Below are 25,880 nucleotides of genomic sequence, written 5' to 3'. Positions count from 1 at the left end.
TGGGACATCCTGTTTGAGAGAGCCATTAATAATTTGGTGATGGAAGACCAGAGATGACTGCTTCCTCTGCACTAAATGTATGAAGAAGAGAGGCCTTTGTGATTGGTTGCTGAGCTAGAACAGAGTGCAATGAAAAATGGCAGTAACCGGTTCAACTGGCCTCTCTCTCCTAGTGCTAAGGATGATTGAAGTCTCTGAGTGAGGAGAGAGATTGTGCCAGTGGCCAATTCTACCCACCTGAACTCATCCAAGGCTGGGAATACAAGGTACCTTTATTTTTTTCTAGATAAGGAGGCAGTATTTCTCTGTGCTGTTAACAGCTTCCTTGTTGGTATATCTGCTTATGTTCAAGGTCTTTGAGTTTTCTTTTTCCTGAGATCTTTGGCAATTGCAGTCTTCCCCCCACCCCTTATTGCTGACTTTCTGACACTCTCCTCCAGTTTCCCTTGGAGATGAATTTCAAAGTGTCTCAGCCTACTCCCATCCTGGGCAATTCACACTTGACCCTCCTAGGTTACTGCAGTAAGTGGCATGGGGAGGGGGACCAGAAGAACTGGTTCTGGCTCTTCCCTTAGGCCTATCCAAATGTCACACAGTTCCATATGGAGCTCATTCAATCTTTTCCTCAGTTGTCTGGTCCATGGCTCAGTGCTGCCCTGCTACTATCAGAACCTGATCAAGTATCTGCTCTTTAGAATTAGGATCTTTGGGCACTGGGAGTCAGTGGCAGTTGGACTGTGGAGTTGTGTTCTATTGTAAGTGTTGGTTGGCTCCTGCAGCCTTAGTGGGCAGTGTGGGAGAGCAGGCTGAATGGGTATTCTTTTAAGCATAGGGAATATTGGCCTTCTCTGCTATTGGTTTATTGAGTTTCAAACCTGTTTGGGTTCTTAATGTTCTAGTTCATGGAGAGAGCTGAAGTAATTTTTTCTCTGGTGAATAATTCCTAATTTGGAGAAAACTGAAAAGTTATGAGAATTGCAGAAATTAGCTAGTCCTCCATCCTGTTGGTCATGTGAACATGCTTCCTTGGTATCTTCTAGGCCCCAACTAAATCTTGCCTTTTATACTAAGCCTTCCTTGATCCCTCTTAATTCTAGTACTTTCCCTCTGTGGATAACTACAATTTCCCCTAGTTCACACGTATAGGTAAAGCACCCTATTTCTGACTTTCAGCCCTTTGAAAGCAAGACTTTTCTCTCATATTCATTTTTATCTTCCTAAAGCTTAGGCCTGATCTTGTCACATAACTCTCCCCTTTTCCCATTCCATAAACTCCAGTGACTCTTTATTTCCTCCAGGATCAAATATAAAATTCTCTTCCTGGCTTTTAAAATCCATCATAATCCACTTCCTTCCTTCATTTTTTGTTGTAAGATGTGTGACTTGTCTGGTCCCAGAATGGCTGATCATTCTCTTCACCACTGAGTAGGGTGTTATGTGAATGCAAATCTTGAGCCCTGAGTCACACCAATCTTATCTATCAGGTGTTATATGAAGGAAAAATAGGGCATGTAACTAGAAGTTGGGGAATTTGAACATGGTGTGCATGTGTGTAATGGAAGAAAGTTGCTTTCTCATAGGACCATAAATGTGGAACTAGAAAGTCTCTGAAAGACCATTGTCTTAATTTCTACATTTGAATCTAAAGAAAATTTCAAAGTTTCTCCAGAAATCAGTTTTTAATACAAAGCTAAAGGGGCAGGAAATTGTGACATTCCACCAAAAAAATATAGTGGTCCAGGGGAGGACATCTCACTAGAGTAGAAAGGTATAGCACTGGATATTAGCTTTTTAATTCAATTAAAAAATTCATAAACATCTGGTACATACAAGGCTACCTTAGACCCTGGGAATACAAAGGTGGGGAAGAATGATGATCTTTGCCCTCAGAGTTTGCATCCTAATCCCTTGGCCTTAAAGAAGGCTTCAAAGTTAGGATAGTTCACCCACCTTCCAACCTCCTTTCACAATCCTGAGCCTAAAGGACTTGTTAAATTGGTTCATTTACCTAGGAGCTCAAGGTAACTTTTAACTGCCCCACTGGCTACTTAGTCATAAATACAGTGTTTTGATTTCAATCTACTACTTCTACTGACAAAAATGGGAAAATCTGGAGTAGCTTTCGCCTGACCTTCTAGAATGGATTTTGAGAGGAAGAGGAGGAGGAGGGGGGCAAAAAGAGGAGGTAAGAAAGGGAAGGGGAAGGAGAAGAGGACAAAGAAGAAAACATAGAGAGGAGGAGGGGAAGAAGAAAGAGGACAAAGGCTTGGGAGACCCCCTTCTCCCATGGCCCTCCCCTTCACATCCCCAAATCTCTAAGAACTGTAGGTGTGGCTCCAGTGACAACTGCTAATGCCCATAGGGACAGCTCTGGAAGAGCAGTTGGCACTTTCTTAGGGATGGACGGGACAGGAACTACAGCTGCTATTCCCACCTTAATGAAGCCCAGTTCAACCTTCCCTTTCAGGTCTACCTCTAGGTCCCAACCTCCTCTGCTTTCAGAAACCCCAGCAAAAGCAGAATCATTTTCCAACTCTAACCCTTGCCCAGCCTGCTGCCCCTGAGGTGTGACTCTTTGTGTTTATCCATTGATTAGGCACACATCTTTCACCTCCTCACCTAGTTAGTGACTCAGCCTCTGTCTCCACTACTCAGACACACTTAAGCTCAAGTCCTGCGGTGACAACCCAACTACAAATGCAGGTATAGTAGTCTTTAGCAACCACTGATTAATTGACATTTATTGATTTATTGACATTTATTGACTGAGGGAGGACAGCACTTGCACAGTTTCCTATAAGCATAATGAAAAAAGAACTAAAGAGACCCTTCATGGGAAAGAGTGGCAGCAGCAAACATCTTGCTGGCTGTGCTTTAACCCACCAAATGTTCCTTTCTTCCTCTTTCTTCTTCTCTTCTTTTCCAGTTAGTTTCATGATATTTGCCATCAAATAGATGAAAGGTTGTCACGAGGAAGGAAGGATTAGACAAGGTGAGGTCATTCACAGGGAGTAGAGTTACAAGACATTTGCAGGGAAGTCTCCTGGTTCCTGCTAAGGAAAGATCCCTGAACAGAGGGCTGACCAAAAATGGAATGGGATACCTGGACTACAAAGAGAGTGAACTATCCATCCTTGCGGGGCTTTGAGCTGAGGATCAACGACCACTTACTTTTCATGGATATTGTCCAAAGAAGACACATCCTTTGGGCCAGGGTTTGACAGATGCTTTCTGAGATACGTTTGTATAATTGTATAATTATGTAATTATTGCATAATTCTCTTACTGTTTCAGTAGCTGAGTCTCTTGTGCTTTGTCCAAAGGAAAAGCATTTCTCATTTAGCTGTATATAGTGGGATGGTGAAACTCTTATCTTCATGATATAAGACAGCCACTTTTTGTTTTATGAGCATAAGCCCCCTGTTCCTGAAGCAGGTGCTGAGAAGCCATCATCCTCCTTTGCTGATACTCATATAATTGTGCTTGTTCCTGCAGAGAAATAAGAACAGAAAGGCATCCAACAGACAAAGTGCAGGTGAAATCAGAGGGGCCCCTCTCTTAGGTTTGGCAATACAATTTAACACAAAGAAGTACTACCACTAGGTTCTAGGTGATGGCATACAAAGGCAAAAACAGGAAAAGTCCCTGCCTTCAGAGAGGTCACGTTCTATTGGGTTTTTTAGTGATTGCTAGCCTTAAGTTCTTTCTGCTTACTAACTTTCATTTTTGAATATATAAACATACACAGTACTTTGCTAAGCTTTGAGGAGAATACCAAGAAACATAAAATCCGATCCTTACCTTGGGGGAATTTACAATTGAGTTAGAGATACAACATGAATACATAAAAAGAAAACTCAGAATACAAGGCATTATAACTAATTGTTCAAGAAGTGGTACCCTAAAAGTTCAGAAATATTCAATAACTCTTTGAATATTTTGAATTTTCCCTTCCCTTTCCTCTCTCCTTCCCTTTCCTCTCTCCTTCCCTTCCTCTCTCACTCCTTCTTCCCTCCATCCCTCCCTTCTTTCTTTCCTCTCTTCCTCCCTCCCTTTATCCTTCCCTGTCATGCTTTTTTCCCTCCCTTCTTTCTTCCCTTTCCTCTTTTTTTTCTCCCTTCCTTCTTGACTTTTTCCCTTTCTTCCTCTTTCCCTTCCTCCTTCCTTAATTCCTCTTTCCCTCCCTGTTCCTCCTTCCAGTGCTTTTTTTCTTCCTTCCTTTCTTCCTTCCCTACTTCCTTCTCTTCTTCTGTCCTTTTCTTCCTCACACTTTTCTTTTATGTCTTTTCCCGCTTATCTTCAGAGGCTGACGTAATGACTGTACAGAGTAGGCATGTAATAAATGTTTACAAAATGGACTAATAAAAAGAGAGAGGAAATGTTGTCCTGGAATATACTGGTCTTCCTTTAGAACCAAAAATTTTCACCATTCAAGGATTGTAACTGTATGATCTCCAGTGATATAAGTAATTAAGGGGAATGGGGAAGAGGACATATGTTGAACTGGGACAGTGTAGTACCTGTAGTCTCCTAGCCTGCTCTCTCTCTTCCTCTGCCAACAATTGCCTCCTGTGGGCTTCCATATTTGCAGCCATTTGCCTTAGTTGCTCTTGATGTCTCCTTTCATTTGCCAACATTATCTGTTCCTGTCTTCTTCGCTGTATTCCCAACTCTCCTGCAGCAGCTGCTGCAGCTTGTGCATTCCTCTCTTGCTCTGAGAAGGAAAAAGAATTATAAAAATTTAGCGAGAGGTAGAAAGGTCATCTGGGTGGTGTAGTGGATTGAGAGCCAGGCCTGGAATCAGGAAGATCTGAGTTCAGATTTGGCTCCAGACACTTACTAGCTGTGTGACCATGGGCAAGTTGCTTAATTCTATTTGTCTCAGTTTCCTCATCTGTAGAAAGAGTTGGAGAAGGAAATGGAAAATCAATCTAGTATCTTTGCTATGAAAACTCCAAATAGGGTCACAAAGAGGGGACATGACTAAAACGAATGAACAAAGACAACTAGAGGTACTAGGCTGATTCCTCCTCCAGCCTTTCCCTCACCTTCCTTCCTTCCTTCCTTTCTTCCTTTCTTCCTTCCTTCCTTCCTTCCTTCCTTCCTTCCTTCCTAGCTCACTCTGAAGCTCATACATTCCACCACAGTGGGTCCCTGGCAAAGCTCCACTTAATAGTTGTATTTTGGGCCCTCCTGCCTTTGAGTGAATTTAGAATGAATGTCAGTGTTAACTGTTTCTCTTTGGAACAGCAACCCTGAGGCTCTTCTCCTCCCAGCTTGATTTTAATTTTTTTGTTTGGTTTTCTTCTTATGTAAAGGGGCCAACCCTTAACTCAGTTCTTAAAGAGGCAAGGCCTATTCCCTGAATGGGCATTACCTCAGTTTGAGTACCTGAACAGACCTTAGCCTAAAAGGGCAAGGGTCTCCCATTGCATCCTGGGCCATCTCCAGTCATCCTGATGAATAACTGGTCACTGGATCCAGATGGCTGAGGAGGAGAAAGTGAGGCTGGTGACCTTGCACACCCTTCCTCACTCAAATCAAAGTCAATTGCATGTCATGTCATCATGTCCCTGATGTCATGGTCCTCTTCAAAAATGCATGACCAACACAACTCACCTATTTACTATTGACTTGATTTCAAAGAACAAACATAATGGATCTCTTTACTAGAGTAACTAGTATTTGTTTAGAGAGAGAAATATTTAGAAAGCACAAAAGAAGTCTTTGTTGAATTCAAATGCTCTCAAGGACATCAAGTCATCTTAAATAACATTTCTGAAGGCAGAGGGCACAATTCTCAGCACTCCTCAGGTTAGAGTCTCTTTCATGTATTTCTCACCTTCCATCGCTTTTTCTTTGGCAGTTAGTGTTCTGTCTGTCTATTTAACTGCATCAGCTACAGTTTCCTTTGACTTCAAGTGTTCTTCCACAGTCTTTTCTGCCTGGAGGATAGGGAGACAGTGAATTGAACACAGGAAATAGTGATGTGAGGGTAAAGCCCAGACTTGTTCGTTCATCTGAGCAGAGTTTCCCTGTGGGTCACTCCAGCTGATAATACTATTAATTATTCACCTTGAGGCTTGGAAAAGACCCTTAAAGTTTCCTGGTTCCCATTAATATGCAACCCTGAACCTGTGCCCAAAGGGAAGATTACCTGTACCCCCTTCTTGGGCTGTTGTACTTATATATGAGCTCTTCCTCCTTCTGAAGAAAGATGCTGTAGTCCCCTGGTTTGGAGAAAGCTTTCTACTTCGCTGTATCACAGAGAGTTTAAGTGACTGCCCCAAGTCACACAGCCAAGACATAGAAGAGCTTGGTTTCACACCCAGGTCTCCAATTCTAGAGCCTCTTCTGCTCAGGATCTTAGATTTAGAACTGGGAGGGACCTTAGTCATCTGCTTGTTCAATGAAGAGGAAGCTGAGACTCATAGATGTTTAGCTCATTGCCCCAAGTCAGAGAGGTCATTAGTAACAAAGGTGGGATTTGAACTCACATCCTCTGACTCTAAAATCCAGTGTTTTCTTGGCAGTACCGTACTTCACCTACCATTAAGGGGATACATTCACAAACTGTGATACTTCTTTGGGATTCTTGTGCTCCTTCCTGCATGGCATTGGGGGATCCCTAGCTAGTCTGCTTCTGAAATTATGATCCTTCAATATTTCAAGGAGTCCTCACTCTTGTTTTATTCACATGTTCCACTCAGTTGCCAAACCTTGAGATTTCTATCTTCACAATATTTCTCATATGTGTATATGTAGGTATATATAATACTTGTATTTATGTATGTATATATGTATGTATATCTCCCCTTCTGTCAAGTCACACAACAACCATTCTAGTTCAGACCCTCATCATCTCTTGTTTGGAATATTGCAATAGTTTCCTAATTCGTTTCTCTCTCTGAAGTCCCTTCTTCCAAATCATTCTCTTTAAACCTGACAAAGAGGTTTTCCTAAAATGCAAGTCTGGCCATGTCATTGCCTCATTCAGAATTCCTGTAGTTCTGTATTACAGAGCCACAACAGCACAAATTTTGAAAGCTAGAAATTCAACCCATACCCCAAAAGAATCCCCACTACATCATGCCAAACAAATGGTCACCTGTTCCTAAAACATTTTAGTTCATAGGATTCTATGTATCTTTCCTCTGGACCCTTTGAAATGTGCTTTTTAAAATCTAGGGTGCAGCATGCCTATATTTTCTCTCCTCTATCATTCTCTCAGAAGGAAATGTCACTTCCTCCCAGGGTTCTCATCATTTCCACCCCAGAAATCAGTTCCTCCTTGTTATCAGTTCCAGAATAAAGTTCTTCCATGTTGGTTGGTGATTCCTTGACTTGACAGCTGAAATTATGAGTAAGGTTAAGTCACAAAGTTGTGAGCTAGTTTTTGGGGAAGAGAGATCTCTCTCTGTCTGGACAACTGAAATCTCCCATGATCACTATACTGCATTTCCCTGCCTGATTAGTAAGTTATTTTCCAAACTTCACATCTAGTTTCTCTTTCTGTCTAGGTCCCTAGTATATTCCCATGATAAAAACACTGCTTTTTATCTTTCTTTTGAAATTAATGCGAATTGGTGATGCTGAATGGCCCCTTGGCAGCTTTGCTGGGGAGATACCTCAGGGTAGTTTTCCGTGTGTGACCAAGCCTGAAAGCTCATGGAGACTTAACACCTGGGAACTCATCCCAGCAGTGGCTACTGACTGATACAACTCCTTCCTCTTTTGGTCAGTGTCTTTTTCATTCAGTTTTCTTCAAAGTGCTTTTTCTGCTTTCTCCTCCTACCTGCCTGACTTCTCAGTCTAACACCTTCTTTTTGCAGATGGACATACTGTGACCCCAAAGAGTTATATGACTTCTCCAAGGTCACACCTGTGGTCTGTAGCAGAGATTGTATTTCTACTCAGACCCTTTCTCCAGTCTTCTTTCAAAGGATTATCTATTGAGAAATGTTGGGATTGGAAGCTCAATTCCGTGTGGACAGTCTCGGGCGGGTAAAGGTGGGAGCTTCTAAATCTTAGAGCTCTCAGGAGACCCCCCCAGGAAACGGCAGGGAATCGAGGTGAACCGAGCTATCTCGAGTAATTCCGCCTCTTCCCGTGAGAAACGTGATGGGAGAGAGATCTCCCCGCCCTCGAGATTGTCCCGGATCTGGGCACACCTAGTTACCTAACAGCACGGTATTCAGATGCAAACTATGCGGCTGAAGGTTAAGTAGGATTGAGGAAGCCTGAAAGCGCTCTTAGCACGTGAGGAGCCTAGAGGACAGTAGGCTCCGCTTTTCTTCTTTCCTCTCTCCCCTCCCCCTCTCTCCCCGCTTGTACTTCTACTTCCAATCCCTTAAGATCTTAGCCTCCTTAAGAAATCTCCCCCTCTTCCTCCTAAGGAAGACCTCCCTGCACTTGTAACCAAAACCCTGAAATAAAGCTCAACCCTTTTTCGACTCTGGAACGTCCTTTCTCTCATATGAGCACCCGGTTTTGGCCAACCGAAGACCTCGGAGGTGAGGTAAGAAGACTCAGGTAGCCCACACAGGCCTCTAGGCCTGGCAGAGAAACAAATAGAGAAGGCAGGTTGTTGGTAAGACTGAAGATAGTAGACCCTGTCATTGTATATACAGGTAGCTCTGTTTTCTGGTGATTCTTTTTTTTTTTTTTAATTAATTTATTTTTTTAATTTAACTTTTAACATTCATTTTCACAAAATTTTGAGTTCCAAATTTTCTCCCCTTTTGTCCCCTCCCCCATCCTAAAACACCGAGCATTCTAATTGCCCCTATCACCAATCTGCTCTCTCTTCTATCATCCCTCTCTGCCCTTGTCTCCATCTTCTCTTTTGTCCTGTAGGGCCAAATAACTTTCTATACCCCTTTTCCTGCATTTCTTATTTCCTGGTGGCAAGAACATTACTCGACAGTTGTTCCTGAAACTTTGAGTTCCAATTTCTCTTCCTCTCTCCCTCCCACCCCTTCCCTTTGGAAGGCAAGCAATTCAATATAGGCCATATCTGTGTAGTTTTTCAAATGACTTCCATAATAGTCGTGTTGTATAACACTAACTATATTTCTCTCCATCTTATCCTGTCCCCCATTGCTTCTATTCTCTCTTTTGATCCTGTCCCTCCCCATGGGTGTCAACCTCAAATTGCTCCCTCCTCCCCATGCCCTCCCTTCCATCATCCCCTCCACCCTGCTTATCCCCTTATCCCCCACTTTCCTGCATTGTGAGATAGGTTTTCATACCAATTTGAGTGTGCATTTTATTCCTTCCTTTAGTGGAATGTGATGAGAGTAAACTTCATGTTTTTCTCTCACATCCCCTCTTTTTCCCTCCACTAAAAAGTCTTTTCCTTGCCACTTTTATGAGAGATAATTTGCCCCATTCCATTTTTCCCTCTCCTCCCGATATATTTCTCTCTCATTGCTTGATTTAATTTTTTTAAGATGTGATTCCATCCTCTTCAATTCACTCTGTGCACTCTGTCTCTATGTGTGTGTGCATGTGTGTGTGCATGTGTGTGTGTGTGTAATCCCACCCACTACCCAGATACCGAAAAGTTTCAAGAGTTACAAATATTGTCTTTCCTTGTAGGAATGTAAGCAGTTCAACTTTAGTAAGTCCCTTATGACTTCTCTTTGCTGTTTACCTTTTCATGCTTCTCTTCATTCTTGTGTTTGAAAGTCAAATTTTCTTTTCAGCTCTGGTCTTTTCATCAAGAATGCTTGAAAGTCCTCTATTTCATTGAAAGACCAATTTTTCCCCTGAAGTATTACACTCAGCTTTGCTGGGTAGGCAATTCTTGGTTTTAGTCCTAGTTGCTTTGACTTCTGGAATATCCTATTCCACACCCTTCAATGCCTTAATGTAGAAGCAGCTAGATCTTGTGTTATCCTGATTGTATTTCCACAATACTTGAATTGTTTCTTTCTAGCTGCTTGCAATATTTTCTCCTTGACCAGGGAACTCTGGAATTTGGCCACAATGTTCCTAGGAGTTTCTCTTTCTGGATCTCTTTCAGGTGGTGATCTGTGGATTCGTTGAATATTTATTTTGCCCTCTGGTTCTAGAATCTCAGGGCAGTTTTCCTTGATAATTTCATGAAAGATGATGTCTAGGCTATTTTTTTGATCCTGGATTTCAGGTAGGCCCATAATTTTTAAATTGTCTCTCCTGGATCTATTCTCCAGGTCAGTTGTTTTTCCAATGAGATATTTCACATTATCTTCCATTTTTTCATTCTTTTGGTTTTGTTTTGTGATTTCTTGGTTTCTCATAAAGTCATCGGCCTCCATCTGTTCCATTCTAATTTTGAAAGAACTATTTTCTTCAGTGAGCTTTTGAACCTCCTTTTCCATTTGGCTAATTCTGCTTTTGAAAGCATTCTTCTCCTCATTGGTTTTTTGGACCTCTTTTGTTAATTGAGTTAGCCTATTTTCCAAGGTGTTATTTTCTTCAGCATTTTTTTGGGTCTCCTTTAGCAGGGTAGTTACCTGTTTTTCATGCTCTTCTTGTATCTCTCTCATTTCTCTTCCCCGTTTTTCCTCCACCTCTCTAACTTGATTTTCAAAATCCTTTTTGAGCTCTTCCATGGCCTGAGCCCATTGGGTGGGCTAGGATACAGAAGCCTTGACTTCTGTATCTTTCCCTGATTGTAAGCATTGTTCTTCCTCATCAGAAAGGAAGAGAGGAAATACCTGTTCCCCAAGAAAGTAACCTTCTATAGTCTTATTTTTTTTTCCCTTTTCTGGGCATTTTCCCAGCCAGTGACTTGACTTCTGAGTCTTCTCTTCACACCCACTTTGCCTCCAAATCCTCCAAGCTAGCACTTGGGGTCTGAGATTCAAATGCTTCTTCCCAGCCTCAGGACTTTGGGCGGGGGCAGAGCTGCTATTCAGAGTGAGATTAAGTTCAGGTGCTCAGGTTGGGGCAGGGCCACCACAAGGGGCTCAGTTCCCTCAGGGGGTTTATGCAGAGACCTTCAACAATGGATCCAGGCTCCTGCCTGCTAGGGGAGCCCTGGTCTGCTCCCACCTCCGCTGTTGCCTCCCTAGGGGGCCTGAGTTATGGGGGCACCCCACTCCCCTCTCGGCAAGCCAAGAAGACCCTCTCACCAACCTTTGGTGCCCGTGGGTGGAGGGACCCACACAGCTGCTGGAGATTCTGTCCCTGAAGCCTGCTTGGATCTGCTCCTCTCAGTGTCACGTGGCCAAGGCAGGGCTGTGCTCAGCTCCAGGTCCGGGCCATGATAGACCTTTTGCAAGAGGTTTTCAGGGCTCTCTGGAACAGAAATCTCCTCCTCTCCATTGTTCTGTGGCTTCTGCTGCTCCAGAATTTGTTGGGAGTTTTTTTTTTACAAATATTTTATGGGCTGTGGGTTTGTGTATGTGTGTCTTTCTAGTCCGCCAACTTGGCTCCACCTTTTCTGGTGATTCTTGTGGTAAGAGATTATGTTGCCAAAAGGAATCCAAAAAGTATTGTTAAGGATTACAAAGGTCTTCACAAGAAATTAAAGACCTTAGAGCCACATATAGTGTTTCTTCACTGCTTCTAATTCAAATCAGGGTGAGATTTAATAACGATAAGAATAAGAGTGAGAAACATTTATGTAACACTTGCAAATTACTTTACAAATATTTTCTCATTTTTTTCCTCACACTCATCTTGGGGGGTAGATGATCTTAGGCAATGAAAGCCTGGTTCAGAAGATGGTGGCTGAGAATGGGCTGTTCATTTCTGGACCACTACTTAAAAGAAATATAGCAACTATGAAGCTTCCAGCTGAATGAAGGCATAGAAGGGCAAGACAGATTCAGAAAAAGAACAGCTGGTTAGGAAGATGGTGGCTGATGATTATATTTTGATTTCTAGACCACAGCTTAAATAAAAGGAGCAATAAAATTCTGGCAGTGCGCTGAGTTGGGCGTACAAAGAAAGGCAAAAATCAGTGCTTGGTTTTTGGGGTTTTTCTGCCACAATGTATAGGACCTCAAAGAGCGTATTTATTAGAATGGGGGAGATGATGTATAAATCATTAAGTAGTTCCAAAGTATACATATATATTTATTACATAGTATTTACATATGTGTGTATTATAGATACGTTTACACACATGTAGATATAAAGGTGTGTGTATGTATCTATATATTTATATATGTATATACATACATATATATATACATGTGTATATATGTATATATAAATATATATACATACACACGGAGATTATATACACAGAGAGAGACACACACATACATATAAGTTGCTGTCCTTCATTCTCAAAGAGGACTAAAATGACATCTATGCTAGAGTCAAGCTTTAGTGTGTCTAACTGTAGCTGATCAGACCAGTACAAACTCAGAATGCTCTACTACAGGTTGGGCCCAAATAGTCTATATGAACATTTGGAGTGGATTCTCTAAATTTGCACATCTTTGGTTTGTTTTGGGCTATTTAAATTCTGCTTTGCTAATAGAGCACAGCACCTTCTCTGGGGTGTGTGTGTGTGTGTGTCTATATATATATATGTATAATATAGACCTACAGAGAAGATGATGTACTGTGTTGAGAGAGGAAGCAACAAAGACCTGGGGTGTTTGGGAAAGGTCCTTTGCAGAAGGTGGGACTTAAGCTGAGTCTTAAAGACAGCTAGAGAAACTAAAGTGGAGGTAATGGGGCAAATAGTAAATTAGTTTTTATTTTTCAAACTAATGCTGCATTTAGCTTTATGTGAAAATATCCCTTTACATAAATAATTTTGAATAGTCATATATGAATACTTAATTTAAGTGGCTGGGTTAAAGATCCAGGAATGTTTATCTTGGAGAAGAGCAGACTTGAGGAGGCACATGGCACCTGACCTCAAGTCACTGAAAAGATGTTATATAGAAGAAGGATTGGGCTGGTTCTGTTTGTTTTGAGAGAAAAAAGGCAAGAGTAGTGGGGGTAAGTGAGCTGCATGAAAGGGGAATTAAGGGTAGACTCAGGAAATGTCTTCTGCCCATCAGTGTTGGATCCACATGGGAGGAGTTTCCTGGGATCTTTTCCTGGGGCTCTAAGCTGAGGCTACATGACTGCCAGTAAAGGATATTTTAGAATAGAGCCTCCTCATGTGGGGAGGTGGGCCAGGAGGGTGGCTGAGGTTCCTTCCACCTCTTCAAATTCTGTGATTCAGTAATTTTGGTAAATTGGCTCATAAATAAAAAATATTTGGATTTCAAATTTTAAAAATTAAGTGCAATAAACGTACTTAGGGAAAGCTGCCTCCCAGACCACCATCGTCTTCTTTCTGTTTTTTTCTCTTTGGGCCAGCACAGTATAAACCCTACCTTTCCTTAGCATAGATTTGGTTTTTACTAACAATAGCTGCCATTTTTTAGAGGCAGTTAGATGGGCATAGTGGATATGAGGCTGGATATGGAATCAAGAAGATCTGATTCCGGATTGTGACCCAGAGACTTACTAGCTTGGTGAAGTCACTTAACTTCTGTCAATTTCAGTGTCCTCATCTATAAAATGGAATAATAATGGTACCAATCATGAGATAATGGATGTAAAGTACTTTGGAAACCTCAAAGGTCTATATCAATGCCAGCTATTATTATTATTACTGCTGTTGTTGTTTAGAAAGGGTACTTGGGGTCAGAGAGATGGATGAGACTGAGCGTAATTCATCGATTTGTAAATCTGAGAAATTTACATTACTTCACTTTAAAAAAATCTAGATGTTAGATTAGATCAAACATAAGTTGAACACCTGTAAAAATAATTGTGCATGTTAACAGAAGAAAGACCCTTATTCTATTAACTAGAGTCTTCACACATAGAATTATAGTATTTAGGGGTTGCAAGAATCTTTCCCAATTGCTCTTATATGTAATGTGTTTGTAAATAGTTGTCTGCATGTTGTCTTCCTGTTAGACTGTGAGGTCTTTGGGGGCAGGGACTATATTTGTTCTTTGCCTTTTTTTGTTTCCCCGTTGCTTAGCATAATGTCTGGCACATAGCATATGCTTAATAAATGTTTATTGTCTGAAAGACCTTAGAGATCACCCCTTTATTTTCCAGATTAGCAGAAAGAGGAAAAATGTTTTGCCTGTGCCTGTTTCCTTTGAAGTGTTATCCTTCCTCTTAATCCTGCCCCTTTCCTACTTACTTCTGTATTGAATTTCTTATATTTCTATATCAAGCCCTTTGCATGCCTGTGTGCACATGTGTGCATGTGTGCGTGTATGTGTGTGTGTGTGTGTGTGTGTGTTTGACTCTCCTTTGAACAGGATGAACAGCTCATAATTAACACAGGGGCAGGCATTAGAACTAAGAGGGATTGGGAAAGATTTCCTGTAGAAGGCAAGATTTTACTTGTGACTTGAAGGAAGACAGGCTATAAATAGAATACCAAAGTGATCAAGACTGACTCACTGACAGATTTCTGCAAAATTATTGTAAGGGGCCCAGAGGGTCCCAGGGAGTGCAAGTCAGAGGCAAAGCCTGTTCCCGTGGGAACGGTGCTGATGCATACCCTGGCAGAAGCTCTGTGTGACCCTGGAACCTGATGTTCTGTACAGTAAAGTTACAAGTGAGCCTGGGAACACAGGAACTAGCTGCCGGAACAAGATAAGCTCCCTTCCTTACTGTGGGCGTAAGGATGTGGAATAGTCATGAGATGGTGAAGTAATGGGATGAGCTCAGCATATATGTGATTGGTGGATACAGCCTTTATAAACCCTAACCCTCAGCTGAATAAAGTTGCTGTTGCCTGGATCATCTTGTCTCTGGTCTCCTTCCTTCAGGGCCCACAGATTAGAGGCCTGTGGGTCAGGGGGATCCAGGGGGCTCGGGCCCTGACCCCGAGCAAATTATAATGACAAAGTTGACCAAAAGAAGAGATAATAAGAGACCCCTTCCCTCTACCACAATTTCTTTGCAGAGGTGGTGTCCTAGGGGTATGGAATACTGTATATAATGTCAGATGTTTCCAAGGTGGTAAGTTTTGTTGGATTGCTTTTATTGCCTTCTTTTTTATTCTTTATATGTGATGATTTAGCAGTTGGAATAGTAGGCGTTTAAAATGCTTTATCATTTATTCCTTTTTGAAATGGCTGTTTGGGAGGGGAGGATACATGGGTAAGTTAAGGTGACACCAAAATAAGAGATATCTAGAAAAATATATGTTTAAGAAATGAAATGATTTAAATGGCAACTTCTATTACCTTTTTCACCTTGGGTCTTAGAAAAGTACTTATCCACTCTCCCTCCTCTTAGCTGTGAGTCAACAGTCAAACATAGGTTCTTATCTTTTTATCCTTCCTGGGTTATTGGTTATTCTTTTGCTTCAGCTCCTTGTTCTTTTTTTTTTTATTAATCTTTTTATTACATTATAAATTCCAAGCAATCTCCTTCCCTTCCTTCCCACCCCAGTAGAAAAGGTTACCATTTTACAGAGATATATGTGTGTATGTGTATATATAGATATCTATACATCCACATATGTGTACATATGTGTGTGCACATATCTACATATATACATGCACATGTATGCAAGTGTGTATGTGTACATATACACATGTAATATCATACTATACATACCTCTATTTATCAGTTCTTTCTCTGAGGATGTTTAGCATCTTCCTTGGTGGATCCCTTGTAGTTGACTTCAGTATTTATAATACTCAGAATAACTTAGTTGTTCTTTGAACAATATTGTTGTTATTATATATGATGTTCCATGCTCATTTCATTTTTCATTATTTCCTTTAAGTCTTTCTAGGATTTTCTAAAATCATTCTGCTCATCATGTCTTACAGCACAGTATTATTCCTTCACAATAATATACCACGACTTACTTAGTCACTCTCAGTTGATAGGCATCACCTCAATTTCCAGTTCTTTACCACCACAAATAGAGCTGCTGTAAATGTTTTAGAATATATAATTTTTTTTCCTTTTTCCCTGATCACCTTGGAGAAATTATCTAATTGTCATATTGCTGGGTAAAAGGGTATGCACAATTTTATAACACTTTGGGCGTAATTCCAGATTGTTGGATCAGTTCACAGTTCCATCAAAAAGGTATTAGTGTTCCAGTTTTTGTACATCCCCTGCAACATTTGTCAATTTCCCCTTCTGTTATTTGAGCCTGTCTGATAGGTATGAGATATCTTGACATTGTTTTAATTAGCATTTCTCTAGTCAATAATGATTTAGAGCTTTATTATATGCCTCTATATAGTTTTCATTTCTTCACTGAAAAACTGCCTGTTCATATAATTTGACCATTGATCAATTGCAGAATGGCCCAAGACAGCATGTAAGGTTGACAGCAAGGGTCTATAGCACTGGGTTGGGAGCAGAGCCCAGTGCAGCAGGGGCCACACCAGCATAGACTGGACCAGAGCAGTTCTCAGGGGACTGAATCAAAGGCGTCTGTGGAAGTTTCCAGAAGTTTCAGCCCAGAAACACCAAAGACAGCATTGAAAGTCAGTGGAAAAACTCTGTTGGACCTGAGTGGAGGAAGGACACAGGCCAGTCCCAACCCTAGGGCAGCAGAGGAGGTGGCATCATCAGGGGCAGCAGCAGCTGCTTCCAGAGCTCCTAGCCTACAGACAGTGTGGGGATCAAGTGACTGATAAAAGGGCAATTGCATGAACCTCTTTGCTGGCACTGAGGCAGGGTTCTCTAGCTTTGCCATGTTTGGATCTGGGTCGCAGTCCTGGCTGGAAATCCTGGAACAAGGGTCAGAGCTAGTGTGGTGAAGCTTGTGGTAGCAGTGGAGAAGGAAGTCCCCTTCACCATTCCAAGGAAGAAAAGAGAGCTTGTGGTCATTCACAGACCAGAACAGGTCAGGAAAGGAGCCCATGAGGAAAAGAATGCCTTAAAAAGCAGAACTGGCCAAATGGAAAAGGAGGTTCAAAAGCTCACTGAAGAAAATAATTCTTTAAAAATTAGCATGGAGCAAATGAAAGCTAATGACTTTATGAGAAATCAAGAAAGTATAAAACAGAACAAAAAGAATGAAAAACTAGAAGACAATGTGAAACATGTCATTGGAAACAACTAACATGGAAAATAGATCCAGGAAAGATCATTTTAAACTTATTGGGGACTACCTGAAAGCCATGATCAAAAAGGAGCTTAGACATCATCTTTCAAGAAATTATCAAGGAAAACTGCCTTGATATTCTAGAACCAGAGGGTTAAATAAAAATTGAAAGAATCCACTGATTGCCTCTTGAAAGATATCCCAAAAGGAGGACTCCTAGGACTGTTGTAGCCAAATTCCAGAGTTCCCAGGTCAAGGAGAATATTGCAAGCAGTCAGAAAGAAACAATTTGAGGATTGTGAAAATGCAATCAGGATACCACAAGATCTAGCAGCTTCTACATTAAGGGATCAAAGGCTTGGAATACGATATTCTTGAGGTCAAAGGAGCTAGGAATAAATCCAAGAATCACCTACCCAGAAAAACTGAAGGTAAAATGGTTACTCAGTGAAATAGAGGACTTTCAAGCATTCTTGATGAAAAGACCAGAGCTGAATAGAAAATTTTACTTTCAAATACAAGAATCAAGAGAAGCATGAAAAGGCAAACTTTCCAGGAAAGAGAAATCATAAGGGACTTATTAAAGTTGAACTGTTTACATTCCTACCTGGAAAGAGGATATTTGTAATTCATGAGACCTTTCTCAGTATTAAGGTGGGTTGGAGAGAATAAGAGAATATATATATGTACATATATATGTACATATACACACACACACACACACATGCACACACTATATATGTATATGTATGTATATATGTGTGTATATGTATATTGCATGTATACATATGTGCATGTATAGATATATTTCTGTGTATAGACATTTATATATACACACATATATATACACTTGTACATACATGTATGCACATATATACACATGCATATATGCATACACTTGTATGTATCTATATGTACATATATATGTGTGCATGTATATACACTAAGGTCACAGGGTGAGTTGAATATGAAGGGATGATACCTAAAAAATTGAATTAAGGGGTGAGACAGGAAAATATTGGGAGAAGGAGAAAGGGAGAGATAGAATGGAGTAAATTATCTCACATAAAGAAGGCACAAAAAGGTTTTACAATTGAGGGGAAGTGGGGGAAGTAAGAGGGAATGAGTGAATCTTACTCTCATCAGATTTGACTTAAGGAGGGAATAACATACACACTCAATTTGGTATCTTACCCTATAGGAAAGTAGAGTGAAGAGGACAATGGGAGAGGGGTGATAGAAGGGAGGACAGATTGGGGGAGATGAGTAGGCAGAAGCAAACATTTTTGAAAGGAAGAGAGTGAAAGGAGAGAATACAATAAACCAGGGGTGGTATAGGATGGAGAAAAATATTGTTACTCTGTTACAGCATGACTATTATGAAAGTGGTTTGTAGTTCGGCTTGCACTTGAGTCACGAGATGTAAATTAGACATTTCTCTCTTGAATTCCCAGTAGGCATGTTGCATGTTATCATTTGAAATGCTTGGCCTTTGGAAGTCTGTGTTATTGAGATTGTCTTCCCAAGACTGATCCTTGTGTTTAGATTTTTGCAATTCTGTTCTAAGATTAGTACATTCCTTTCTCATCAGTTCCAGCTCCTGTTCCAAACCATGGAGTTTTAGGTCATTGCTCAACTTTTCTACCTCCCTGTTAGATGCAGGTCTATTTAGATTCCTCATCACTTGCTGAGTCTTGACCTTGGGCAGGGGCTGGAGGAGCTCCACTTCTTTAGTCTGTAGCTGTTCATTTAATACTTTCAAAGATTTAGAGTTGTCTTTATTCATTTTATCCAATTTGCTTTTCAAGTTATCTCTATCTAGGCAGGCCTCCAGATAAGCATGATAAGCCTTTTTCACTTGTTCTCGTCCTACTGAGCTTGTTTCTTCACCTAATAGGGTTTCAGGGTTTTCTTCCAGAAATCGTACTCTTGATTCTTTAAGAGGGAATTCTCCTTCTCTGAGTCCTTAACTCACTTTTTGATGTCCTCATATGCTGTGACAAGGGTGAGGTGGGAGACCATGGACTCATCTCCTGCACAGATTGACATAGCAGTGATGGTATCTCTCCTCTGCGTCTTTTCGTGGTTCAGAATACAGATGTCACCTTCCACTAGTGCATCCATGATAGCTTCTCATCTGCACTTTGGGTTTCCTCCCACATGCTGAACGAACCGAGAACACACCGAGCCAGCGGGGTCACAGCGGGCTTCCCACCTCCACGGGGCCACTCTGGCTTGGGCCAGGGCTCAGGCTCCCCGTGCCCATGCCATACCCCTCCTGGGGGCCTGCGGGATCTGAGAGGACAGAAGTGGAGGGGGAGAGGGAGGGCTGCCGCCACCATGGTGGTGAGCGCCTCCATTATTTTTTTTTTTATAAAGATAACATGTACCACTGAGAAAGAGGTCTCTTTCTATTCTCATTCAATCCTCTCCCAATTTCTATCCTAGCTAGCTTGTCTGAGATTATATTCAACTCCTTCCCTTTTTTAAATTTATTTTTTGGTTAGATTTATCTAGTTCTGAGAGGGGAAGATTGAAGTTTTCAACTATTATAATTTTGCTCTTTATTTCCACTTGTAATTCATTTAACTTTTCCTTTAAAAGCACTTGGTGCATATAGATTTAGTGTTGATATTGCTTCATTCTCTATGGTACCTTTTATCATATCCCTGTTTATCTTTTCTAATTAAATCTATTTTTGCATTAACTTTGAAATCATGATTGCTATCTCTGACTTTTTGCATCAGCTGAAGCATAATAAATCTACTCCAACTTTTTATTTATTACTTTATCTGTATCTTTCATTTTTAAATGTATTTTATGTAAACAGCATGTTGTTGGATTCTGGTTATTAATCCATTCTGCTATCTGTTTCTGTTTTATGGGTAAGGTCATCACATTCGCATTCAACATTATGATGACAGGTTATGCATTTTCATCCATCTTATTTTTCCTCACTATTTATTTCTCTTCACTTCCTCATTTTTTTCTTGTCTCTCCTCAAAGGTCTAATTTGCTTCTAATCATTATCTCCTTCACCTTCACCCCTATTAAAAGCCCCTCCTTTATGCTATCCCTTTGCCTGCCTATTTTTTGTAAGTTAAGAAGACTTTCATATCCTTCTAGATGCACATGCTATTCCCTCTTTAACCCAGGTCTGATGTGAATAAGGTTCTAGTACTATTAGCTCTCCACTCCTTCCTGCCTTCACTGTAACAATTTTTCCATTGAGACCATGTTTGTATTAGATGATTGCTCGATTTTACCTCTCCCTACCCAATTTTCTGTTTTAGGATTGCCCATCATACTCAACTCAATTCCAAACCTTCACTCTGTGTCTGCTCTTTCAAACTATCCAAGTAATGATAATATTCTTTTTTAAATAGTACTTTATTTTTTTCAATTACATATAAAGATCATTTTGAACATTCATTTTGTGAAAGATTTTGAGTTTTAAATTTTTCTTCCCCCTCCCTAAGATGACAAGTAATCTGATATAGTTATATATGTGCAGAATGATAACATTTTTAAGAGTTACAGAAAACAGTTAAACAAATAAGGAAACTGTTTGACCTTATTAAATCCCTTATAATTGGTCTTTAATGTTTACCTTCTTATGTTTCTCCTGATTATTGTAGGTCAAATTTTCTGTTCAGTTCTAGTCTTTTCCTCATGAATATTTGAAAGTCCCTAAATTCATTAACTATCCATTTTCCTTTGTGCAGGATTACACTCAGCTTGGCTAGGTAAGTTATTCTTGGCTGCAAACTCATTTCCTTTGCTTTTCAGAGTTTAATGTTCCATGCTTTTGGTCTTCTAATGTAGAAACTTCTAACACTTGTGCTATCTTGACTGTAGTTTAACAATACTAAAAATTTTTTTTTAGTTTCTTGTCATAATTTTTCTCTGTCCTGAAAGTGTCACAACTTAGCTATAATTTTCCTATGAATTTTCATTGTGGGATCTTTTTTTCTTACAGCAAGTTTCTCTGACAAAGTCTGATAAAGGTCTCATTTCTCAAACATATAGAGAATTGAATCAAATTTATAAGAGTACAAGTTTCCCTTATTGAAAATTAATCAAAGAATACAAATTGGCAGTTTTCAGATGTAGAAATCAAAACTATCCACAGTCATACAAAAAAACCTGCTCTAAATCACTATTGAGTAGAGAAGTACATATTAGAAGACCTTTGAGGTATCACCTCACTCCCATAAGATTGAATAATATGTTAGAAAAGGACAAATGTGGGAGGGGTTGTAGGAAATTTGGGATGCTAAAGCTTTGTTGGTAGAATTGTGAACTCATCTACCCTGGAGAACAATTTGGAATTCTGCCCAAAGTGCTATAAAACTGCATGTACCCTTTGGCCCAGTAATATCACTACTGGGTCCATATCCCAAAGAGATTAAAAAAAAAAAGGTAAGAGACCTATGTGTACAAAAGTATAGTAGCTTTGATGGTGATAAAGAATTGGAATTTGAAGGGATGCCCATCAATATGGGAATAGCTGAACAATTTATGATACAAGATTGTAATGGAATACTGTTGTGTTATAAGAAATGATGAACAGGATTATTTCAGAAAAACTTGGAAAGACTTACGTGAAGTGATGAACTGGAGTGAGCAAGATGAGAACACTGAAGACAATAACAGTAGTATGGTGCAATGAAGAATTATGACTTACTTAGCTATTCTCAGCAATGCAATGCTCTAAGACATTTCCAAAGGACTTATGATAAAAAATGCTATCCACCAGAAATGATAAAATCTAAATGCAGATTAAAGCATTCTTATTAACTTTATTTTTCTTGCGGTTTGTTGTATGTGTTTTGTCCTGTAACATAAATAATATGGAAAAAAAAATTTTGCATGACTCTGCATGTATAAACTATGTCAAAATGTTTGCCTACTCAACCAATGCAAATAGATGGGACGGTGAAAATTTGGTACTCAAAATTTTAAAAGACAAATGTTAAACTTGTTTTTACATGTAATTGAAAAAATAAAATATAAACAAGTTAACTTAAGTAATATTGTCATTTTCATTGTATTGGGATTTAAGTACTCAGATCAATGCTGTGATAAACGAAGATTTCAGAGAACTGATTATAAAACTGATTCAGATTGACCTTCTGAAAAAAAGATGATGAACTCAACGTGTAGAATTAGAAATATATATGTGTATATATATATATGTGTGTATATATATATATACATACATATATATATATACACATATATATATATAGGATCTCTCCAAAGTGGGAATTTCTTTTTTTTTTTTAGAATTGTATGAAGAATGCATTTTTTCTTTATGTTTTTACTTTTTCCTTTTTTTAAATTATTAATTAATTTTATTTATTTTCCATGTTCTACAATAACTACCATATAACTTAGATTATTATTTTCCCCTCCCTCCCTCCTTCCCACCTCCATCCCCGAGACAGCATACAATTTTGTATAAGTTCTACACATACATTCCTATTAAATACATTTTCACTATAATCATGCTGTGTTGAAATATTAAAATGAATGGAAGAAATCATCTAACAAACCAAAACGCCACACACACACACAAATGATCTGAAACAATCTGCAATTGAATTCCATAGTTCTTTCTCTGGATGTGGAAGGCATTTTGTCTTAGAAGACCATTGGGAGCTTTTTTTTAAGTCTTTGCATTGCAGTGAAGTTCCAAGTCTGCCAGAAAAAACTCTCATACTGTGGTCATTGCTGTGCACAAAGTTCTCCTGGTTCTGCTCCTTTCATTCAGTGCCAGATCATATAAGTCTTGCCAGGCCTCTTTGAAGTCTTCCTGTTCAGCATTTCTTATAGCACCATAGTATTCTATTACATTCATACACCATAACTTATTCAGCCATTCCCCAATTGATGAGCATCCTCTTGATTTCCAGTTTTTGGCCACCACAAAGAGTGTTGCTATAAATATTTTTGTACATGTGGGACCCTTTCCCATTTTTATGATCTCTTAGGGATACAGTCCTAGTAGCACTATTGCTGGGTCAAAGGGTAAGTGTATTTTTGTAGCCCTTTGGGCTGACCTCAGATATGAAAGCAATAACCTTCTGTTCACTATTAATTCTTTTAGGCTATATTTAAAAATATATTTAGATCATTGACCCATTTGGGAATGATCCCAGTATATAGAATAGATGTTGATTTGTCTCACTACATCATACAACTATTGTTCAGTATTTGCAATACATTTTGTTGAACAACAAATTTTTTCCATTTTTTTTACAAACATCATTAAAAGATAACTCAAAGGTTATCTAGAGCAACTCTTTCCTTTTAATCATAAGGAAACAGAGCTATTAGGTTACTCATTTAAAATCAAAGAGGTAGCTAATGACAGAACCCAGTCAAGGATTCGGGTCCCCCTCTGGGTAAAAACCCATCTCTTTTTTTCCATTGCTGTCCCTCATCTAGTGGGCTTGTCAATTGTAAAGGCACCTGAGTATCACAGTGAGTAAGAGTCCTTGGAATAGGGTGGAATTCATTTCAAGCCTTCCTTCAGAGAGATACCAGCTTTATGACCCTGGGCAAATCATTTACTTTCAGCTTCATCTTATTCCTCTGTAAAACAGTTTTAATAATAGCACCTTCTCCAAACTCCCTTTTCACCTTTTACATCCTCACTACCAGTACACTGCCCCCCACTTCATTGCCTAGGGAAAGACTTTTTGAGTTTAAGTAAAGACATTTTGTAAAACTAACAACTTCCTGACAACTCTGAGTCAGATTGAAATTGAAACTTATTTGATTCTGAGATTGCTGTGTTGTGCTGTGTTCTTTGTCTCTCTGTTTCTATATCTGTATGGAGTGGGGTGGGGTCAAAGTGCTGAGGTCCATGACAGAACAAAACGAAAAGGTTGGGAACTTATACTCTACATGGAGAAGCTAACCAGTGTTCATTTTGAGTTTAACTTCAAAATAATGACATGAACTGAGTTTAGAATATAATTAATTGTCAGGAAATTACTTTGTCTCTGGAAATATCCCTGTGCCATGAAGGCCTTTCTCCCATTGATGTGTTCTTTCCAGAGGCCCTCATTTTGGATACATTTCCAGAACTTCCACACTTCATTCCTCTTCTGGAGGTACTTCTGACACTCCCTTGCTCCCTCCCCACTTCCTAGTTTTTCAGCCTTTTTTTGTCTTCTCTTCAGAATGTAAGCTTCTTGAGAGCACAGACTGTTTTCCTTGCATTTGTATCCTCAGCACTTAGGGGAGTTCCTGGCACATAGGAAGTGTTAATAAATAATGTTCCTTGTCTTGCCTTGATACAGTCCCTAGAAACCTGAACCGTACTGCTGTGGGCTAGTTGAGCAATCGTGTGTCAAGCACTGACATTGATCTTTTTTGGCAATACTTTTAGTAATTATATTTCTTATTTTCCTTCTTGTTATCTCTTTCCTTCTTCCTTTACTCCCCAGTTGTAGCATTCATGATATACTCCTATTTTAGTAATATTTACTGCAAAATCCAAGCTTTCAAAAGCTATTTATTTTTTTATTTTTCTCAATTATATGTAAACTGAAATTTTTAACATTCATTTAAAACCTTTTTGAGTTCCAAATTCTCTTCCTCCCTCCCGCTGTTCTTCCTTGAGGAGGCAAACAATTTGATACAAATTATATATGTATATCCTCACAAAACATCTCCATATTAGCTATGTTGAAAAAGAAAACATAGGCCAAATAAACAAGAATAATAAAGAAAGTTTAAAAAAGTATACTTCAATCTGCATTTAGACCTCATCAGTTCTTTCTCTGGAGGCAGAGGGCATTTTCTATATGAAGTCCATCAGAATTGTCTTAGGTCATCATATTACCAAGAACAGCCGTGTCATATACAGGTGATCATCATACAATATTACTGTGGCTGAGTACAATGTTCCCCTCATTTTGCTCATTTCTCTTTGTATTCATGTAATTCTTTGAATTCATGTAATTCTTTCTGAGTTTTCTGAGAAGATCCTGTTCATCATTTCATATGACACAATAGTATTCCATAACAACCTATGCTGCAACTTGTGTAGCCATCCCCCAGTTGATGGGCATTCCTTTAATTTCCAGTTCTTTGGCACCACAAATACAGCTGCTATATTTTTGTACATATGAATTCTTTTCCTTTTTCTTTGACCTCTGTAGTACAGAAATAATAGTGGTATTTCTGGGTCAAAGGGTATACACAGTTTAATTACCCTTTGGGCAGAGTTTCAAATTACTCTCCAGAATGGTTGAATCAGTTGGCAACTCCACCAACAGTACATTAGTGTTCCAATTTTTGCACATCCTCTTCAACATTTATTATTTTCCTCAAATTCATTGTTGATACTGAGGACTTTCTGAATGTTTTTATGCTCCCCTCTTTTCAGGAAGGCACCCTTGACAATTTGGAATATTTGCCTGCCTGAGAAAAGTCCCATAAGCCAACATTTATATCACCCTCCATCCTGACCAGGTTACTGAGCATTCTTAAATCCTTCCTTAAAAAGCCCTTTCTTAAATTCCCAACACGGCCTTCAGGGCCTTTACCTTGAGGGCTCTCCTTGTGGGTCAGCACTTTTCCTCAAACTCCCGGGGCTTTTGGGCTGTCTGCATCCCTTTCTTTGTCTCAGTCTTGAAGAGACTTTACCTGTGGCTTCTATGTGCACTTGAATGCACCATAGTACAAAATCCACTAAGCCTTCAACTTCCCTTAATGCTTGCAAGCAGTGATCTGCAGGCTTAGTGATTGCAAAGGCAAAGAGATAGCTTACAGTGTGTTATCACTTGTAAACCAACCCCCTCAAATGTTCCCTTTG

General features: G+C 39.6%; 2 long non-coding RNA genes and 1 pseudogene across 3 annotated transcripts in view; 1 reads left to right on the top strand and 2 right to left on the bottom strand.

The window, feature by feature from the left end:
• Positions 1 to 2,726: 2,726 nt before the first annotated feature.
• LOC140529940 (uncharacterized) lies at positions 2,727 to 4,709 on the bottom strand. Its single transcript, XR_011975742.1, has 2 exons — positions 4,521 to 4,709; positions 2,727 to 3,489 (listed from the first exon to the last, which is right to left on the bottom strand). It is a non-coding gene; the product is annotated as an uncharacterized lncRNA (long non-coding RNA).
• A 9,343-nt stretch (positions 4,710 to 14,052) lies between these two features.
• The window catches only part of LOC140529949 (uncharacterized), a 91,880-nt gene continuing 80,052 nt past the window's right edge, over positions 14,053 to 25,880 (top strand). The window contains exon 1 of one of the 2 annotated variants that reach the window (XR_011975743.1): positions 14,053 to 14,991. This is a non-coding gene — a long non-coding RNA (uncharacterized lncRNA). The remainder of the gene's footprint in view (positions 14,992 to 25,880) is intronic. The other variant, XR_011975744.1, reaches the window with a different exon arrangement.
• Positions 18,411 to 19,171, bottom strand: LOC140522007 (5-azacytidine-induced protein 2 pseudogene; annotated as a pseudogene).

Source organism: Notamacropus eugenii, chromosome 2, assembly GCF_028372415.1.
Source record: "Notamacropus eugenii isolate mMacEug1 chromosome 2, mMacEug1.pri_v2, whole genome shotgun sequence".
Taxonomy (NCBI): Eukaryota; Metazoa; Chordata; class Mammalia; order Diprotodontia; family Macropodidae; genus Notamacropus; species Notamacropus eugenii.
Note: the sequence above shows the minus strand (reverse complement) of the source record. Positions and strands in the feature narration are given on the sequence as shown.